The sequence below is a fragment of the Podarcis cretensis genome, assembly GCF_951804945.1.
Source record: "Podarcis cretensis genome assembly, chromosome: 6".
Taxonomy (NCBI): Eukaryota; Metazoa; Chordata; class Lepidosauria; order Squamata; family Lacertidae; genus Podarcis; species Podarcis cretensis.
In genome coordinates this window covers 66,223,613-66,245,302 of record NC_137175.1, presented here as the reverse complement: position 1 = coordinate 66,245,302, position 21,690 = coordinate 66,223,613, and the positions used below count along the sequence as shown (strand labels likewise).

General features: G+C 40.8%; 1 long non-coding RNA gene across 1 annotated transcript; it reads left to right on the top strand.

Moving 5' to 3' along the window:
* The first annotated feature begins 1,535 nt into the window (after nucleotides 1-1,535).
* LOC307219366 lies at nucleotides 1,536-21,189 on the top strand. The gene is made up of 3 exons (XR_013840385.1): nucleotides 1,536-1,584; nucleotides 20,309-20,383; nucleotides 21,109-21,189. It is a non-coding gene; the product is annotated as an uncharacterized lncRNA (long non-coding RNA).
* Nucleotides 21,190-21,690: the final 501 nt, after the last annotated feature.

The following is a 21,690-nucleotide window of genomic DNA, read 5'->3' as shown; positions in this document are numbered from 1 at the left end:
CGAGCTCGCAGACTAATGTTGCAAAGAAGCTCAGATTGGACCACTTGCCATGATCCAATCAAGTGCTCTCTAAGCCCTGCTGCCTTTGCATGATAGTATCAGGCCCATTCTGAACACTGCAAGAACCTCAGGCTGGCCTGGCCCACCCCCACCCCATCTCCCTCCGCACACATATTCAATCCTGGCAAGTGATAGTAGCTTTGCCATTCCATAAAACCCCAGTGGTCTGGGCACAGGCCAGCCTGTGCTTGCACACTAAGTTATTTATGACTGCACCCTTAGACATCATTCTCAGTTTCTATTCATATTATATATTAGGTTTATATCATTATGAACCTACAGGGCAAAGTAAGTCAGTAAGGAGACTTGTGTTAATTAGGCTCAGAACTTTATCCAATAACATCAGTATTTTCCATATTAAGTTATCAGCTATTTTATTATTTGTGAAGGAAAATATTGGAACATTATCCTAAAAGATGAAACAGTGAGTTCATTCCATTTTAAAACTCTTGAAATTCTAGTTAGAGGTTTATTCCAAGCTGTTTATTCTAATTTGGCCAAGAAAGGGCTTGACTTAATGATGGTGTTTTTCTATTTAAAACCTTAAACTGTTTTTTGCCTCAGCAAAAGTGTCAGCAATGAATGCCGTTCTGTCCTCTAATCGAGAATCAGCTAATGAGAAATTCTAGCTCTTGGCCCTTCTCTTTTGAGTGATATATTGTCCTCCCAGTCAAGAATGTAACAATATAAAAACCTGCATATATTATTGCTGCCCTTGCCTTCTCCAGACACTTGGAATTTAATCTAGCATGAAATAACAAACGATGAGATCTCTCAGGTCAGTCTTAAACCGAGTCTCTGACAACATTTAGACTACAGGCCTCCAGCCAAAGCTTTTGCAGGCTATTTGAAAAGAAAGGTGCAATTTCTCACTTCTGCTCCTCTTACTTCCTGATGCATAAAACTCTCTTCTCCTGCCATTCAATGCTCCCATTTCCCTTCTCTTCTCAGACTCCAGGCTAGTCTTCCTCTCATAAACATGGGCCTCCTGCTCTCCCCATGCCCCATACCAGGAGCTGCTTGCCAGATGAAGAGGAACCACTACATTCGCTTCGTAGGGACATAGGAAGCTGCCTTATACCAAGTCAGACCATTGGTCCATCTAACTCAGTTTTTATATTGATTGGCAGTGACTTCTCCAGGGTTTCAGGTGGGAGTCTCTCCCGGCCCCACCTGCATTAAACATATGACATTCCGCATCCAAAGCAGATGCTCTCTCACTGAGCTATGGAGGTTCCTAGGAGGTGGGTTGTTGTTGCTTACTGGTAAGGAACGGGGCGAGGTGACAGGGAGAGCAGCATGGTGCAAACACAGCAGCAGGAGACCAGATTGGGTCAGCTGGTGTGTTTGCCCTGTACCAACCTCCTCACTGCAATAGCAACCCTCCTTGCAGGAAGGTAGCCTAGCAGCTTTGCCACACATGTACTTCCGGAACCTTGTTTCATTTCTTCTCTCCTTTTCCTAGGCCCTTTCCCTGGATTAATTTGTCCGATGACTTTCCAGTGATCCTGTTTCCCTTCAACGGTATGTATTCACAGTGTCAGCATTTATACTTTGATGTATATCTTGTCAGATAATTTCACAAAAAGGATTTGTAATCTGGCCTTTACAAGTTTGGGCTCATATAAACCTTTCTCTGATCAGGCCACACCAAACATCTTATCTGCTTCTGGTTCAGGTCTGGTAGTTGGAACCATTCACCTTTTTATATTGTGATGTGTGTCTTTCATATATCTATAAAAAAAGTTTAGTGATCCTGAAGAACAAATCTGCTCATTATGACCAGGAAATTTCTGTTCTGCCCTTGGAGTTCTAAAAACATGTTGAACACAACTGTGTGCCAAGTCATATTGGGCGATATTAAACTGTTATATTGCTTTTTCAGTAACAGAATGTGGTCAGTGGGGAGGAAAACTTCAGCTCTAACAAAGTTCCTGGGGGTGCTAATCTTGCCACCTTGGATTGAACCCACTGTAAAATCTATGAATCTCTGTGTGTGCTGCATGTTGTGCCTATAGGTGGCAAATTCCTTAGGACTGTATCCAACTAAGTCCTAATCAGAGTAAACCTACTGAAATTAATTGAAACCAAGTTATGCATATCTAGTAATTTCAGTGGGTCTACTCTGAATAGGCCCAGTATTGAATGAAACCCACAATATAGGACATTTGAATCCAAAGAAATCGTTGTGGATATTGTCTAAGAAAAGTGGCAACCCCTCGAATAGACCAATACTTGTCTATCAGTATAACCAAATAACTCTAAGAATCTCAGAGGTGTTCAGTCATGTGTCTGCCTGAGACTAAACCAGCTCACACTCCCTTGACCTGTGACCTGGTCTAGCCATTTTTAAGCAGTGGTTTACTCTGCCCATGGCAGGCAAATTTATCTAAACACATTTCTGATAAGGAAGTCCTATGATAAGCTGACAGCAGTGCTGGCATCACAGTTTGGCTGCATTGGGCGTGTGATGAGGCCCACAGCTGAGCAGAAGCCCCCACTGCCAATCCCTGGGGCCTCCTCACTTCTGTCACTGTTTGATCACTTGCTCATCCTCAGCCAATAAACAGTGATTGTCGCAAGGACAGCCAGTGTGGGGCAGCGGTTAACGTATCAAACTAAGACCTGGGAGAGCAGGGTTCAAATCCCCCCTCAGCCCTGAAGCTCACCAGATGGCCGTGGCCTGCCAGTCAGCATCAAGTGTCAGTGTCAAGTACCAAATCAAAACAACTGAGATACATTTAATTGAGGAGAGGATTTGTCAAAGGTGTTGAAAAGTGCTAATATTATTCATGCACTGAAAAATATCTATGTAGTTCAGAAGCCAAAATCTCAGGGGCTGCCTTTCAATTGTGCTGCCTTTCAAAAGCTTAATTTTGAGTGACCTACAGTACCAGATCCTTTTTTAATGATGGAAGGGTTGAACAAATTAATATAATGCACTGACCTACTGGGACATTCTGTTCTTTTTCTGTTTTGTTAGTAACAAGAACATTCCCTAATTTTAGCATTTTCTGTAAGATTTCTTATTTCAGTAGTGGTAAAAGAGACACATCACAGTGGTGTGATATAATCCACTTTAAGTGCTTTCAATTCTTTTCTTGTCCCTTTAACCCCCAATATAAGAGAAAGAGCTCTATAGAAGGAAGAGGGGGAAATGGGGTGCAGAAGAGAGACAAATGAAGAATGCAGCCACAGGAAAACTTGTACAAAATTACTGCTCAAATTGGTAAAGAAAATGAGGATGGGGAAAGGTGGGGGTGATGTTAGGGTAACAGTAGGATATTGTTGCTGTTGTTGTTATTTAAATTTCTATAATGCCCCTTCATCTAAAGATCATAGGGAAGTTTACAATGTAAAGACACAAAAATACACACCATAATAAACAAAAACAATACCCCCCTCCAGTTTAAAAGGCCATAGATTGTTTAATTAATCTGGGGAGAAGAGGAATGTTTTCGACTGGCACCTAAAGATATGTAACAAAGGCACTAGGTGAGCCTCTTTGAGGAGAGCATTCCACAAATGAAGAACCGCGGCAGGAAAAGCCCACTCTCACAGAAGACACACATGAAGAAGGGCTTCAGATGATGAGTGCAGGGTTCAGTTCATCAGGGGAGAAGTGGTCCTCCTTGACGGCAGCAGTCCCACAGTTGCTATCACTGCAGCCCCCACTGTGAATGTGGAGTTCCCCTGACCTTGCCACTGCCATGGGTCTCATCCCATCCTGACAACAAGCACTACTGCTGCTAGTGAAAGGACCCACTGCTGCTCTGCCCCTCATGTGCCACTGCAGTCCTCATGTAGAGCAATATCATAGGGTGTACAGCAATGTACTTTAATGTTAAAAAGAGGTGCTCCATTATCCTATTAAGAATGGGGCATTTCTTGATCTGAAACTGCACACAACACAGAAAATAGGGAGCACTTCTGGAAAAAACTGAAGAGTTCCAGGATTTTATCTTTGCTTGTGTTGTTACAGGGCTCATTCTACAATGTGAGAAGCCATATTTCTGGACCGCTGGAAACCTGTTCAGAGTAAAAAAACATTTAGACTTGTACCAAACATACAAAGAGCACAATTATGATTATTTTACATCTTTAGATGAGAAGTGTTTGAGTCTCATTCACTGAAATGTCACATTACAGTTCTTACAAGAGGTGAAATATAGTTGTTATATGAGCAGGAATCCAGGCAAAGTTAAATACAAAGTCCCACTGATTAATTTCAATGAAAGAATTAAGTATGTGCTCAAAATCTCTCCCACTGAAATCAGTGGGATCTGAAGTCCTTAACTGTGGTTGGCCCATAAGCAGAGAGATTACACAGGAACTGACTTGCTAGTAATTGAAGTGAAGAACTAATCTAGACTTTTTTTTTTAGGAAGAAGGGTAGAATAAAAATTATTACTATTAATAATATTTGCACCCCTTTTTCCTCATCTTTGACACCTGAGATATAGATTCAGGTAGGTAGATTCGGTCATTAACAGTCATCAACAGGTTTACCATACCCATGAGTCAATCACCCATCTCCTACTACCCTTCTGAGACAAACCCCCCCCCCACCCTCCCACTATATATAAGGGTCTGGTGACTTGTGTTTCAGTGTACAGTGGTTAAGAACTTAATTCATTCTGGAGGTCAGTTCTTAACCTGAAACTGTTCTTAACCTGAAGCACCACTTTAGTTAATGGGGCCTCCCGCTGCCGCTGCGCCGCTGGAGCACGATTTCTGTTCTCATCCTGAAGCAAAGTTCTTAACCCAAGGTACTATTTCTGGGTTAGCGGTGTCTGTAACCTGAAGCGTATGTAACCCGAGGTACCACTGTATCTGAAGAAGTGTGCATGCGCGTGAAAAGCTTATACCGAGAACAAACTTAGTTGGTCTCTAAGGTGCTACTGGACAATTTTTTAATTTTTTGATTTATTTCACCTGAGATATAGTTATTTTAGGACTCATCCTATACTTGTGACTATCATTTGTTTTAAACCGTTTTTAATCTTGCATTCTTAAATTGATGTGACCTGTCCTTATGATGAAGGCAGATAAGAAGCTGAATAATTCTTCATCATCATCATCAGTAAAGACTGTCTAACTCTTACACTCCTTGTAACTACAAATCAGCCTGCAATCCTATAGCCAGTTATCTGTAAGTCCCATTAAGTTCAATAGGACCTACCGTACATTTGAGTAGATATAAAGGATTGAACCTATCCATTTGGATATCATATAAGTCAAATTTTGGTTCTATACAGCAATGCAATTTAGCCCGTATTTATAGTACAACAATATAATGAGAATAGTATGTCTACAAGTGAACTAATTTGAATTTTATTTTTCTTCCTTTAAAACAATCACATTTAATTTACCTTGTTCATCTCATAAATATCAAAGTCAGATTATATAGAAAAGAAATCATGACAGAGATTACCTCCAAATGACAATCTTAGTTTAATAATTGGAGGAACAAAATCAATAAAAAGAACATTTTATTGCTTCAAACAACTCATAAATTTAATATATTGAAAATTAAAGTTTGAGTTTAATGAAGAAAGCAATTTTGTTTCCAGCAACTAGCTTGAGTGAAAAGAAAGCCTTGGGAATTTGAACATCCCATCATACAGCAACAACAGCTCTGAAAACTAAATGCGTCTGCCTTGCCAGATTTGATGTTCTGAAATAGCTTTAATACAGTAGATTTCTTTTCTGTCTGAATTTAGATAAATACAATCAGACAATCTGTTGTGGTCTTCCCTAGCTGGGACATTCATGCTCCCCTTCCTGGAACAATATCCTCATTCATCTTAACTATGATAACTACTTTGCATAAACATTACTTTGCTCGTACAGATTGGCTTTCTTGGTTAAAATGAATAGGAAGCCATGAATACACTGAAGCTAGTATGGATGTTGTGAACAGCGCTGAAACAGTGTGCTAGACAAAGAACACAAACTTGTCCTCTCTGCTGTATTATTGTGTTCACATGTGAATCCATACATTCACCCAAGTTTTGCGGAATTTTGGTTCCCACAAATTCTGCTGCTCTGCAAAAAGTGGGAGATTTCTATGAACTGTACCTTTGTGTGGTTTTCCTTTCACACTGTGTTCAGCACTGGATTCACCAGAATATTTTTGAAAGTGGATTTATAAGTCACAAAATGCCTGCTCGTGGTTACTTTTAACATAAATATCTGCACCAGCCCAGAAATCACTGAATGAGTATCTCCAGAAAGAAAACCATAGCTACATTCCATTGACATGATGAAAAAAAAGCGAGATTTAAAAAAGAGAAACAGGCAAAAAAGAAAGCAGTGTTCTTATGAATATAAGATGAAATACTCCCCTCCCAGCTAAAGGCCAAACTGAAGGACCATCAATGACAAAAATGTGACAGATGGAATATCTAGATCAAAGTTCCACACTGACCACTTCTCATCTGTGGGTGTGAAGTGAGATCTTTTTAAGTCTTTTGAAATCCATCTTTTCAAAACAACAGTTCTGAATAGACTCATTCATGTAGTTCTGTCTCTCTCTCTCTCTCTCTCTCTCTATATATATATATATATATATCAGATACGGAGATCAAAGACTATAACAATTATTAAGGGATTCCAAATTGCCTTGCAAATGAGTCTCACTTACTGTTCTCAGGCTACCCAGTGATGCAATTAATGCATACTCTTCTGTTCTCCTCATACTTTCAATACTCTGAATTAAGAACCAGCAAAGCCATTTATATATGTCAAGAGATGTATTAATCAGTAGTCACAGCAGTCTTCTCTCTGCCAAAAAGACCAATCTGAAGCCTAGAATGGACACATGTTGTTTATATTCTAAAACTTGGAATAACACAACAGGTCCACATGACTGGTTATTTGGATAGAGAACATAATTTCATTGATTCGATACCTGTAGGGCTCTAATCCAGTGTACTTCTGCTAGAGGATGTCCTGGTGAATTCAGTGAGACTTCCAATCAATATGATCAGTCTGAAAGGCTATAATTTTCAAGACATGAAATTGTCATTGCGGAATTGGTCAGTTCCCCCCAAATACTTCTCACTTATTTCTATTGCAGCTATCACCAAATTCCAGATCTAAACTTTCTTTTTTTTGTTTTTAATTACTTTTGCTCATAGAACATTACAATCAATAGCCTTCTGTCTTTTTTGTCTTGACTTGGCATGTGGCAAACTTTTTTCCAAGTTGCTACAGCGTTCTATGCCCCTAATTAGCTTTGAACCATTTTAACTTCTGTAAGTTTTTAAGCCTGCTCCTTTCACCACCCACAGCACAAATTCTCCTTATTACCTTCTGTTCTCTTCTGGCCATGGCTTTCTTCTTTCTATCACTTTCATGAACACAATTTGTCTTATAAAAAAAAAAGAAACATAGAATACCATTTTAGAAAATCGTGCAATTAGAATCTAAAAAGGAATATTGAGTAGAGCTTTTGAGCTCTTTGGTTACAAAAAAAACTATGTATCCTGTAGATGTAGAACATGTATACATTTATGACCATTTGAATACTTCCTAGAGGGTGGTGGAACAAAAGTATTACAAAAAGAGAAGAATCTCTGAAATAAAAAATGGGGGGGGGGGGTCCTTAATTGACTTCCCATCCTCTCTTTCCATGCTTCCTTTTTTCTCCTGATTTTCTCACATTTTCTTGGTTCATCCCGTCTACCGCAACCCCTTATATAAACTTTAGTTATTTCTTACACTGCTGAAAATCTTACCATCCAGCTAGGTTGATTGTCTGTTTATAATACTTTTCCATATATTCAGTAAAATATATCCAGTCCTCTTTATATCCTTCAGCAGTTTGGTTTCGCATTCTAGTGGTCATCCCTGCTAGCTCCACATATACTAACAGTTTGATATGCCATTCTTCTTTTGCTGGTACCTTATCTATTTTCCATTTTTGCACTAGTAACACACGTGCGGCTGTTGTCTCATATAGGAAAAAAATTCTCTCTTTTTGGGTGACTTCTGCTGTTATTAACACCAACAGCAATGCTTCTGGGTTTTTAGAAAAGGATTTTTAAAGCATTTTTAAAAGTTCATTATAGATCATTTCCCAATAATTTTTAATTATGCTACACAAGCACCACATGTGGTGGAACAAATAAATATTCTTAACTTGGAAAGCTGCCATCCGTTGAAGCACAGGTATTCTCTGCCACAACAACCCAAGCAAGTCAGCAGATTGTATTTGTAAAATGTTTTTTTCTTCTAATGTTCACAGATCCATGCACAGATGTGAATATGATAGTCCCAATGTGCTCTTTTCTCTGTGCACTCTTAAATTGCAGATGATGGGAATCAAGTAATGTTTTCCAAAATGCTTCCTTAATTTGTTTGGTTTTTTCCTGCCAAGATACTAAAGATGTGTACAAGTTAAGAGAGTATACTGAGTAGCATGCACTGATGTAGCAACAAGTGAGAGTGAAGAGAGAAATGGACCTGTCCAACTCCACTGGATGTCAGCTCCAAGCCTGTTGTAGCATCTTAGGCACATAGGTGGTCCTAATTTCAAGCAGATGAATTGCTCACATTGTCATCTTTATCTCACTACACTGCATCTCCTCCCAGGAGGTGCGCCTTGTTGCAATTTGTGCATTGACTGTAAACAACTGCTGTGGTACAGATATATTCATGTATCTCCATGGTATACATGAAGGGGTTGGGCATCTTGCAGAGTGCCGCACAGGATAGGTGCAAGAAAGGTGGCAACTCCAAAAGAACCTAATTTATTTTCTTGGATCCCTTAATAACTCACATGTTTTAACTAGAATGCATTATAAAAGTATTTCAAATTTGGTGGCTCAATACCACCTTTTTTGGAGGGCCTAAAAAGTGTCGCATTGCCTACATGGCTCCATTTCCAGAAAGCTCCATTTTGGAATTTGCTGCTGGCTGCTGCTAGCAGGGACCTCACTGGTGGCATTCCCCCTCCCCACCACGTTCACATTCAGCAGGAAAAGCTCTGTGCTGGTGTTACTCTGCAGGTGATAAGAGGTCAGCAGAGCTAGTGGGTGGACACCTCAGCCCAATCCATAAACATCCTAGTCTAGCACAAAGGTGTTTTGATTGCTCTAGAAGCCCCCATCTCTGAAACTGATGAATAATGTCAGCCTCCCATCTCCACCAGAGAAGCATAATAATAATTTATTATTTGTACCTCACCCATCTGGCTGGCTTCCAACAAAAGATTTAAAATACATTAAAACATCAGTCATTAAAAACATCCCTAAACAGGGTTGCCGTCAGATGTCTTCTAAACATCAGATAGTTGTTTATTTCCTTGACATCTGATGGGAGAGCGGGTGCCACTACTGAGAAGGCCCTCTGCCTGGTTCCCTGTAATCTCACTTCTCACAGTGAGGGAACCACCAGAAGGCCCTCGGCATTGGATCTCAGTGTCAGGGCAGAACGATGGCATGGAGATGCTCCTTCAGGTATACTGGATGGAGGCCATTTAGGGCATTAAAGGTCAGCACGAACACTTTGAATTGTGCTCGGAAACATACTGGGAGCCAATGTAGGCCTTTTAAGACTGGTGTTATATGGTCTCGGCAGCCGCTCCCAGCATAGCTGTCAACTTTCCCTATTTCTTGCAAGGAATCCTATTCAGAATAAGGGAGTTTCCCTTTTGAAAAGGGAAATGTTGACCGCTATGGCTCCCACTCAACAGTCTGGCTGTCTCATTCCCTGAATTTTTCACCTCAACCTATTTTCAGGTAATTTTGAGTTCAGTGCAAATTTTATCATTGCATTTCAGTCATTTAAGTTATGAATGAGACATGTAGTAATAATGTGTGTGGGAGAGAGAGAGGCGTATAGCTCAAGCCGGGTTAGCAGAAATTTGTCTCAGTGCCTTCTTACAACCTTCTGACACTGGCAATGGTCTGATTCTGCTCCGACATCTCAGAGTTTCATGGACTCCCACTATGTTATGTTGCAGGACTTGCATCAGACAATCCTCTAAATGTCAGACAAGTCTTCTTCTCCACTTTCACAGAATATCTTTGAATCTGAAACAGGAACTACTGGCAACAGGTACAGTGACAGTTTGCAGTCTTTTCCCCCAGTGAACAGCTCCGTTGTTTACAATGTGACCATTTCCCCACTCAACAGTTCAGCAAGTGTAATCCATCTATTTACATTTACATACTCACCAGCAAGTGAGTGAATTTTAAAGTGGTCTGATTGTTGAAAGCAGGGGAAGGAATAAGCATAAATGGGCACTCTGGAATAAAAAAGCTTAATAGCCTTCACTCTGTTCCGTCCGCCACAAAGTCCTTTCTGGGGTGGGAGTCTTTTGTATTTTTATTTAAATCAGAAGACAGAAATTTCACAAGATCCTTTTCCCCTGAGGATCTCTGGAGGGTTGGTTTTTTTTACTGCTTGAATCAGAGGAAGATGCATGGGGGTGGGGTGGGGGGAGGAGAACATACTTGTTGTGCTCAAGGAAAAAGAAGTGTTAATATATCAGGAAAGTGCTGGCTTAATGCAACTTGGAAAATGTGTGTTTCCCAAGTGAGCTCTACGATAAGCTGCCTACATACACAGTGAGTGGTGGCAAAAGGCTTTTATGACTCTATCTCTAACTCGGCAATCTCAACATGCACTTAAATATTAGTTTACAAGCTGCAGGTATTAAGTAAACGCCAGAGGGAAAACAAACAGAGGCAGCATTAAACACGAGGACACAAGGCTCAAGATGAAACATCTTCTGACCAACCATGAGGCAAATGCTCATTTTAAAGCTTCAGGATAGACTGAGATCAGAAGGAAACTGGAGGGGTGACCACATTTTGGGTCCATGCGATTAGGATCTGATCCAAATGCTATTTAAGTTGCATGTATAAAGGAATTGCTGGTGGCGGTCTTAAGTGAAACTGTGTGCTGAAAATGGCACAGAGTAAGCAACTATTGTGAGAAATGTAGAGACAGGTGGGATCTTGGAAGTCATCTAGTCTGACCCCCTGCTAAATGCAGGATCCACCATGGAGGAGGCAACTGCAGTGGGCTGTACTGAAGCAAAACCATGGCTGAAGTTGATAGGCTTATCTTGGACAACCAGCTATTAGCAATGATAATAAGAGGACTTCCATGAACAGAAGCAGTAAGCCTCCAAACACTAGAAGCCAGAAGAAATAACAGATAAATCCCATCCTCTTCAATGACTGCTTGTGAGACTTTCCCTGCTCAGCCATTGTTGGAGACAATGCTGGACTTGATAGCACTGCAAGCCCAGCAAATCAAGTCTTCAGTTCTAGAGCTCCTGAAGTCTCATCTCTCAACATTACAGATCAGTTCTCAAGAGTGGCTGGGTGGGGTCAGCCGCTGGGAGACATAGTGGGGTGTAGGGGAGAAGCTCAGAAAGCCCCACTGTATGAGCAGTTTTCCTCTTGATCTTCTCTGGATCCATCAAAGAATATATATATATGTGGACTATGATTTATTGTAGTCTTCTATTTAAAGTGTCCCTGGCCAACCCCAAACCATTTCTTCTCCTTACTTGCCTTGCCTATTGTAGGAATAGCTGCAAGGTTTGTATGGGGTTTTTTGGTGAATATGCATCTGAACAAATACCATTTCTCCTTTCTCTGATAATTTGCCTAGAAACCAGAGGAAGACAGGCTAGAGAATTAAGCTTTTTAGTAGTGTGGTCTGTTTAACACATATAAAGCGTCTTTCCAGAACAGACCTTACAATATTTCCTTTAGGGAACCAGTTAAGGACCAAGACAAGAATTTGATGATAGTAAGATCTATAGTTTGAATTGCTGACAAAACCCAGTAGACATTTGGGGCAGTGACATTCATATGAACTTTCCCACCCGTTCAGAACTTATTATCAGAGAGCTTTTTTCCAGGGTCTTTCTGTTCAGGGAAATTGCAGAAGTTCAACCAGCCAGTAGACTTTGATTAGTAAAGATTTATGTGCATTGGTTTTAGTTCAAGGTGTCTCTTGTCATCTATTGCCTATTAGCTATTATGTGCACTAAATTTACACAGAACATAATTCTGAAGAGGGGCTGACACTGCCACAGACATAACGGGGTGGTTGTTTTGTTTTTAAAGACCACAGCCAATTCAAAAGATTGCTGCTTGATAGATTATACTAGCACTGCCTTGTTAAGATGGCCACAAATCACTATCAATATCAGAGACGAACTGACACTTGTGTGGCCTGTCAAGCCAGCCATGGAAGTCAAGAGGTACTTGGCTTGTGAGTTGTCACTAAAATCCACTCCTCCTTCCACCCTTCACACCACCTCCAATTGACCACACTGTGCTTGATGTCGGTTAACATATTATAAGAATGTTGGGTATAAGAGTCCTAGGAGTCTGCCTCATCACAGAAGGCTGAGCCAAAGAACCTTCCATCTAATCATTCTTGAATCACGATTCTTCTCAGATTGCATTGAATTTGCCAATTCTGCTACAGGGACTTCTTTAGGGCCATCATAAAGGACAAATAGATTGGCAGGCACTAGAGGAATGTCCCTTTTTTTGTTGGTGGCCCCATGTTTGTGGAACTCCCTCTGAAAAGATATACACCTGGCTCCATTTTTATTCACTTTCAAACAGACGTTGAAAACCTTTCTGCTTTTATCTGCCCTTAGCTAAGATGCTGTGCTGGGTATTTTGTAAATGGTTCCTGCTTTGATGGTAGTTGTTTTCTCTGATTTCCTGTGATGGGTTGCAGGGTGTTTTTAGACTGCTGTTTTCATTGTATCATTGCAATCTGATTATTTTAGTTAAATAAATATGTTTTCAAGCACTGTAGCATTCATCATTATTTTCTCACTCCTACCTTCTTTTAAAAAAACAAAACAAATTATAACCCTGCCCACCCCTACACCCTGTCCATGCTTTATAGCATATGGTACTACCATTCCAGGGACACAGGTGGTGCTGTAGTGTAAACCACTGAGCCTAGGACTTGCCAATCAAGCAAGGTTGGCAGTTCAAATCCCGGCAACAGGGTGAGCTCCCACTGTTTGGTCCCAACTCCTGCCCACCTAGCAGTTCAAAAGCACATCAAAGTGCAAGTAGATAAATAGGTACCACTCTGGCGGGAAGGTAAACGGCGTTTCTGTGCACTGCTCTGGTTTTGCAAAAAGTCGCTTAGTCATGCTGGCCACATGACCCGGAAAAACTGTTTGTGGACAAATGTCAGCTCCCTTGGCCAGTAAAGAGAGATGAGCGCCACAACCCCAGAGTCGTTCGTGACTGGACTTAACTGTCAGGAGTCCTTTACCTTTACCTTTACTACCATTCTAACTCCTGATTTTGGATAAGCTATTCCATTCCTCCCATACCTACACTGCAATATTTCCACCCATAAAACAGATGGAAGACATTGGCAAAGTTTTGAGATTAGTAAGATCTATAATCTCCAAGATGACAAACTGAATTAGTAAAAAGTAGTATCCATGAAATTTATAAGGATAATTCCAGAATGAATCAGCATAAGTTTATGAAGTAAAAAAAAAAAGACCGTATGGTGGCAGAGGTGTTTGGTTCTTTGGTTAGAAAGATGTATATTACTGTGATGAGGAAAGTATACACCCCCCAAAAGCAACAGAAACTCCAGTTGAAACATTTCTAACTTCAAAGGTGAGAGAGCAGAAAAGTGTGAGAGGGAGAGTTGTTTTAAAACTCCCTGCTGCTCTTTATCCTACAACAGGAAAATACCATAGCATCTAGAGAATGAAAATAGAATTAAAGAAAAACGGTGCAGGTATATGTTAATCGAATCAAACAACAATCAGGATAACAACAGCTGCACTATTTAGAGGAGTGATGAGGAATCTGTTACCCTCCAAATGTTGCTGGGCTTTAAGCCCCAAGTCCCTTGCTCATGAGGACTGGTGCTGGGGGGGGGGATGTTTGGAGTCCAGATGCATCTGGAGAATCACAGGCTCCCCACCACTAATCTAGAGGATGCACCAAATTTCCTAAATGTAAAATAGTGTGATTCTGACATCTGACAGGAGTATTATTGCAACAGAATCTTGGAACCCTACTAGTTGTGACAACACTAAATTTGCACCCACCACAGAAATCACACTCACACATTGAGCTTCTTTTTCCAAAACCTCTGGTAGTACTTACCTCTTGTCAAGATTTCCCACATTACCTGCTTCCCCTCACTTTCCAGTGGCAGCCAATGATGTGAGATAGAGAAGAGGAAATTTGGAGTGTCGTGTTGGCACAGCTCATTTCCATCTGACCTAGGAAGGCAGGACCTTGAGTGATTTCAGCTACAGAGGTGGCTGCTGCAGTTGCAGGCGCCAGAGACAATCTAGTTCTTGAGTCCAGCAAAACCAGTCCCCTGCGCTCTGTCTAGCCACTTCCATCCCGCCTGGGAGGGCACGACTCCAACGACAAAGTCTGTTCCTGTTGCTGACAGTGCCTAGAATGTATTTCTTCTGTTTAGGGAGATGTCAATGTGAATGTTTTTGTTAGCTTGCTCATGTAGGTATATAACACTATATATGTGAAATGTGATCAATATTATTATGCTTTGTTGTACCTATATAATGATTTATTTATTGTTCTTCTGAGCCACTTTAGCATTATTTAGAAAAAAGGCATCTAAATACACTTAACGATAATAATGTGGGTCAGCATTGTTTAAAGCTGAGTGGAGTCTTTTAGGGAAACATTTTGCTGATGAAATGTTATGAGAATTTTCTTTTTTCAGACCCTGAGAAAAAGGCCACTTTGCAAAAAAAATAAATAAATAAAAAATCCTTCAATATTTCCCAATGTTTTTGTGACAGGTGCCACAACCACCCACAACTACACACCCACACACTAATTAAGGGTCATCGTGGAAGATGCAGAATGGTGGCCAGAAATCTTTCTCCAGATATAGGTCATCAACCAGAGTGACCAAACCAGGCTTGAGGCCAAATTGAAATGGGTCAAAGTGTTGGCTCTGTAAGACTGCCAACTAGTTTGGGCCTCAGCCTTAATAGAAGCTACAAGGAGTATGTGCTACAAATGGAAAACAAATGTGTGAGAGTATAAACCGATTATGAACAAAATCCTTAACTCTGGAGATTTTCTTGTTTCAGAACCACTTGAGTTGCCCCCCACAACAATGTGTATGTATATATATAGACACACACACTCCGCTCCAAAAGCAATCAAGCATACAGCAGATCGTTGCGAAATGGACAAATTAGGCTCCAGTCAATTTCTGAGAGCTATTTACTTAAGTCTACATGCTTTGTTCACAGATGGTTTTTATCTAGGTCTACAAATTCTCATAAAACGATAAAAGAGAGGGAAAAATCCATTTTGATGGTGTGATGTATCTGGCAAACGAGAACTGTGCTGAGCCTCCAATTAAAACTGACAAGTCTTTAAAATGCTTAATCCCACAGATGCAGTATGACAATCCCAAAGTGTAGAGCATAAATGATATGTTGCAGTCATCTGTTACTGTTTAAGGATGGTTTGGGGTTTTGTTTTGTTTTGTTTCTTTAAAGACTAGACAGCAAGGAAATCCAGTTAACTGATTAGCAAGGCAAGAGTGCAAATTAAAAATAAAATGGTTTGGGGACTGAAATATTTACTGTTGAACTCTTCTGCCCTTTCCTATTTTCTTGCTCAATATGAACTACATTAGGCAGACATCCGAGGACCTAAATGAACTTGCAAATTATTATTTTTCCTTGAAATTGTCTATTAAAGGGAAATGAGCAAAAGTGATTAGTTTTCGAGCTCAGCTTGGACAATGGGTGCTGTCTTTTAAATGGTCCTTAATTTAGGCTCAAGTGTTTAATTTCAACTTTCTGATCGCAGTGGCTCTGCATTCTCTGCAGGTATTCAAGATGTTCAGCCTGATTAATTGGGCAGGCTGGATTTCCCATATTTTGAGCCCACTTGAAAGGGGAAGTAAGAAATGAATTGTGCCAAAAGGCTTTGGTCTATTTTTTTTATTAATCGAGTAGATTAGACAGATCATGAAAACAATCTTCTAATTTATAAGAGTCAATCTCATATCTTGTTAAACAAGAGTTATTATTATTGAACTTAAACCGCTGAAGTGTGCTATACCAAAGGCCACATTCCGTGCAGCAGAACGCTACTTTGAACACTAGCATGTTAACCACATGCTAATAGGTTCTCAGCAGGCTGATAAGTTATTGATTATCTCAGCTTGTATAATTTGTATCAAGACAGGACAGTGTAGTTAACTGGAATATAAGTGCTTCCTTCTTGCTACCTGAATCTGACTCACATTCTCATCAGTCACTTCATTCAGGGCCGTGGTAACAGACAGACGGCTTTGTCTGTAGGTGGATGGATCCCTTTGTGTAGAAAAGGACCAAACACCATTATACCCTGGCCTAGGGGGAAAAAACCAGCAGCTCCTATTATACCTACTAGCATTAATCTAAACAGTAGTTGGGAGTGCCAAATGGAAAAGCCTTTCAAAACAGTTTCCCTTTGTTCCCTTGCTAATGTGTATGTTGAAATTATCCTCCATTTTATATTTTGTTCATCTTTAGGTAGACAGGAATAGAGCGGAAGGGGATACAAAGACTATGTGTGATTACAACGGCCAAGTGAGGAACTTATTCATATTGCAGCCATCTGATATATCATTTTAAATTACTTCAACAGAGAGCACTTGACTATTGTGTGTAAAACTTATACACAGGCATAAAGAAATTTTAAAGTGTTTCTGTTCTCTCCATTTACCTCAACTAAAAGTTCTTCTTATAAAAAAAAACCTTGGCGTATCTTATGCAAAATTCAGAAGTGAGGTAGCAAGATGTATAATGAACTCTGCCATGCATTACAACTTCTGTGCATGCTGCGAAAAGAAGAATAGAAAGTGCTATCCTCCAAAGAGGATTAAATGCTGGAGAAAACAGTCGTTTCTTGTCATTAACAGCAGGGCGAAAAGGTAGAAATTTGACACATTGTGTGTTTGTATAAAGTATTGTCCCAGATTTCTGACATGGACCACATGTTGGAGTTGCTGACATGCTTTGGATAAACAGAAAATAAAACATCAAAGACCAGAAAAATATTTTTTTGTTCAATAGCTTCATGTTAATATGGTGGGTCTGACAGGCTGATTTCAGTATGGGGCAATTCCACTGGGAAGATTGATGATAACCTGTGTGAAATGTATATAAAAGTTTAACTTGGTGTGTGAGTTATTTCATATTCATTGTTTCCCATTCAGCTCCTATTATACCCACCAGCATTAATTTAAATAGTAGTTTGAATGGTAAATGGAAAAGCCTTTCACATCAGTAGGATGGGGCTTACATACAAAGGGCAATATAAAAGAAGCCTTTTCCAGATCTTCCTCGTGTTTGGGCTAATGTCCCCAAAAGCACACATGGAGCCAGATGGGTGAGATATGCATGTTCCCTTGGATGTAGCTGTGAAGGCAAATGTTCAAAGGAAGAGGGGTGGTTTTTCTTGCATCCAGTATCTTACCAATGAGGACACCTGCCCTCAAGCCCGCCCCTCCTTTCTAAAGCAACAGTAGTCTATGAGATGTCACTGTTCCTTGCCAGTGCTCATGAAGCTCTGACTAAGATACCCATTAGTTGGGAAATGGGAGTCTTGGGTGTCTGTGGATCGTGTTGGCCAGGTCAGGGTGTCTTCTCTGAGATATGGCGAGTTTCCATATATTAGTGGTAGAAGACATGCTTCAAATGATGCAAGAGGGCTGAGCTTCAATTCCTAACATCTCTGGTTAAAATGACCCAGTTAAGCAAGTGACCTGCCTGAGGCCCTTGGGAGATGCTGCCACTCACAGCAGGCGATACTGAGCTCAAATCTGGCCACATCCTATGATATGGACCCCATATCTTCTATTTCCCTTCTGTAAGTATTCAGGGACGCATCTCTTAAGAGTTGTGAGAGGTTGCTTGGAAACCAAGGAGTTGAAATTATGCAAGAAACCACTTCACTAGTTCTAGTGTTGTTTTCTTGGGGGGCGGGGAGCTGATCTGTTCCACATTGAAGTGGATAGGCCCATAACTTAACAGAAGGCAAGATGAGTATTGCTCCTCAACAAGGCAGAATGCACAGGTGGCAGGGTCATTTCAACAGTCCCAATGTGGAGGTGTCTTCCTTGGATGATTCAAGGGCCGTACTGGGACCTGGGACTCAGAAGTTGCTCAAGCCAGCTTTAATGCTTATGGGCCTCTGCAAAGTGAACATCATTATACAGACCCGTGCACAAACACAATGCAGATACAGTTCTAAACTTTCAAAAGGCCAGCTTTTACAAACAAAAACACACACAAAAAACTAACACTGCAGAATTCTGATGCAGCCTTGTATCCATGAGTACAAACATTTGAACTAACTTCAGTCCTTATGCTATGAATGAAATATGTGAACAAGGAGGAGTACACAGATACCTATTTCTCTAAGCACAGCTCTAAAACCTTGGCCCTGAAATATTATTACAATCAGTAAAGCTGCTATTAAATACTAAATAAAACACTGATTTGTTACAAAGATTTATAGGCTAGCACTAAATATACTACTGTGGCTAATAAACCTTAATCTTTTACTACTCTCTTTATTATCATCACATTGCTATGGTTATAGCCATGTTCTGCTCCTCTTATAGATAATACATTAGTAGCCATCAACATTAAAAAATGCATAGAAGTCATCAGCCTGGGACTATCCAAGTGCCATCAAATGCTGTGTGTCAACAGCTCCTTAAGCTTTCATTGGCACATCCAGCTGTTATTTCAGTTTCAGTGAAATGGGCACCAGATGTTATTTACATCCAGCTGATATCACATTTGCCAAGTGACCCACATTCTTTGGGTCAAGCTCACAATCACCGTTGGAAACCAAAGGAATCTTGAAAAGCTCAGCTGCATGTGTCACTCTGCTTAGTAAATGATCCTAGTGGTAGTGTTGAAAATTCCTGATTATTGTTGGTTATTAGACGCTCTTCAGGTATTATGCCTGAGCAGTGAATGCCACCATGAGTATGGAACACATGCAACAGCTGTGCCACAATACCTCCATGTGCTCTGGACCTGCCTGCTCCAACCCCACCTTTCTACACTAAGCACGAAGGTCTGAAGGGAACATCTAGACATATTTTCTTGAACACATAAATTTATTTGTGATCAGGAACCCTGGTGACGCAGGGTTCCTGATCATGGGCAGCTTCTAAGCACTTTCAGCTGAACATGCTTTGGACACACCTCAGACATTCCCATTCATTGAGGGCAGGCATGGAATGGGCTGGTACAGAGACATTGGGCACAGCCTCCCTACCCCTTGTATGCATTGCCATTCCCAATTCTGGCCTAATGCCTGATCAGAACTTAAAAGGTTGCTAACATATGTACACATCTCTTGATTTCTGAATGTTCCTTCTGTGCTGCCATATCTGTGATGGCCCATTCACTCAGTCAAATGATAGCCTGAGGCTGCAGTCATCAGATATGGGCTGCTGCGAGACATTCTGCCACCTGAGACAGAGCTGCTGCCATTCCCTGCTGACACTCTCCATTTGTGTTTTGCCACCATAACAGGGAGTGCTAAGGTTCCTCAGGGCCTCCTGCTCAACAGTGCCTCACTCTTATGAAGGACCCTAAGGTCATTTAGTGGGCAAGGTGGCCTGGTAAATTGCCTGCCCCGCTCTTGCCTTGCTGCAGGAGCAGCAAATACTACCTAAAGTTTCTCCCTTGGGAATAGTCAGACTTTAAAATCAACAGTCTCCTAGTGTTAAATTTAAAACAATGTTTGCAATGGTAAAGCAGCTGTGGTAAAATCTCCAGGGTCACTTTGTTCGAAATGCGTCACTCTAAAGAAGGACCCTTTCTCAGAGAAAGGTATAAATGACTCTGGGCCTTCAGCAAGCCCTGTAGGAGTGCTGCAGACCACACTGGTGATGTGGCAAAGCAGCCTCGGTCAAGGACTAAATGGTGGCAAGTGGGAAGCCAGGCTTGGGGTGATCTGCCATCTGAAGCAGGAGTCTCAGTGCAGCCAACAGATAAGTCAGACCAGTTTTCATGCATTCCCAAAACAAGCCTAGTCATTAATCAATATGAGATGTAAACATAGTTTTATTTGGCCCTAGCCAGAGGGTTGTTGACAAGTGACAACGGACTTGCATGAGAAGTGGTGGATTGTCCTTCATTGGAGATTTTTAAACAGAGGTTCGATGGCCACCTGTCATATATGATTTAATTGCAATTCCTGAATTTCAGGGAGTTGGACTAGATGACTCTCGGGTTCCCTTCCAACAATTTGATGTTTCTACGATTCTATGACACTGATTGATGGTAGGTATAAAAAGAGATGAAAAATCTCCATCAAGGAGCTCTGTGCCTCTTACTGAAAAGCATACTTTGCTCCTTTAGAACTCTACTGTGTTTCCAACATAAAGTTGCAAGCAGACAGAGGTTCTTCCAATCCAGATAAAATAAATGCAGTAGCCTGACCTTCACAGGAGGCCAACATAGTCCTCCAAATGCCAACATTTGTTTTGCACTGGTTCCCCGTAACTCTAAAAGTGATTACTGGGGTCTGAGTGGGGGGAACATCCACACATAAACACAACTGAAGCAGAAATAGATTTGGAAAGGGTACAGGAGCAGCATATGTTGACATTGAGAGTCATATTTTCACTTGAGTGTGTTGCTTCCTAGCCAGGTAAGTGGAGAGTATGTGACCCTGAGGAATAATATGTGTGTTTGTTAGAGGAGTTCTGTGTCTTGGGTCAACTGCTTTAGTGAAGCAATGCCTGTGCCCTGCTGTAGTTTCAGAGGCACTAATGATGAAGTGTGGAGCAGTTGCCTTCTACTTTGGGAGGTACTGATGTCCAGAGGAGAGACTTTTCATGCAAATGGAGGGGCTACAATATGTACTTACAAATGTCCTTCCGTGCAGTTTCCTTGAAATGGTTGAACCCAAGCAATAGGGACAATCTCTCAACATGAAATAAAGTTCTGCAGTGTCCTGCCTCATCCATTGTTTTCAAATGTATGGCTTTTCCCCTCTGTGTCAGGTGGCAGAAGGAAAAGAAATGGTGTTAGAAGAAGAAAAAAAACATGCAAAGGAGAGAAGGAGAGAAAAAGAGAAAGCAGGCTTTAGATCTGCTGTGCGAGACTGCAATTCCTGAAAGTGAATTAAAGTTTCTCTTTAAACAAGAAGCCAAGGGCATCTGCAAATGTGAAGCAGCAGCTAGATCAAAATGTAAACAGACACCATGTGTAAAGGTAAATAATGTCAGTGGAAAGGTTAACTAATGTAAGAGTGAGTTTCCAACATATGCCTCAGGCCGCCATGACTACTTTTGCAGTGCATATCAATTACAATAATTAAAGTGAGATAGGTTAAATTCACCCGGGAGGAGGGATAACATAAAGTTAAACTAGTGTAATGTTCTTTAAAAAGGTACATACACACTTCCACACAGTACTTGAACCAAGGTTGATTTCACGCCTTGCGAATTTCTTAACCATGCCGTCAAAACTGTGTTCTGATTGTGCAGCACTTTAGTAAACCAAATGTTCTGCATTTATTTAGATTTATTGACAGAATCATTTTATACCCTTCACTTTGGCCCTAATAAAATCTAATACATTAG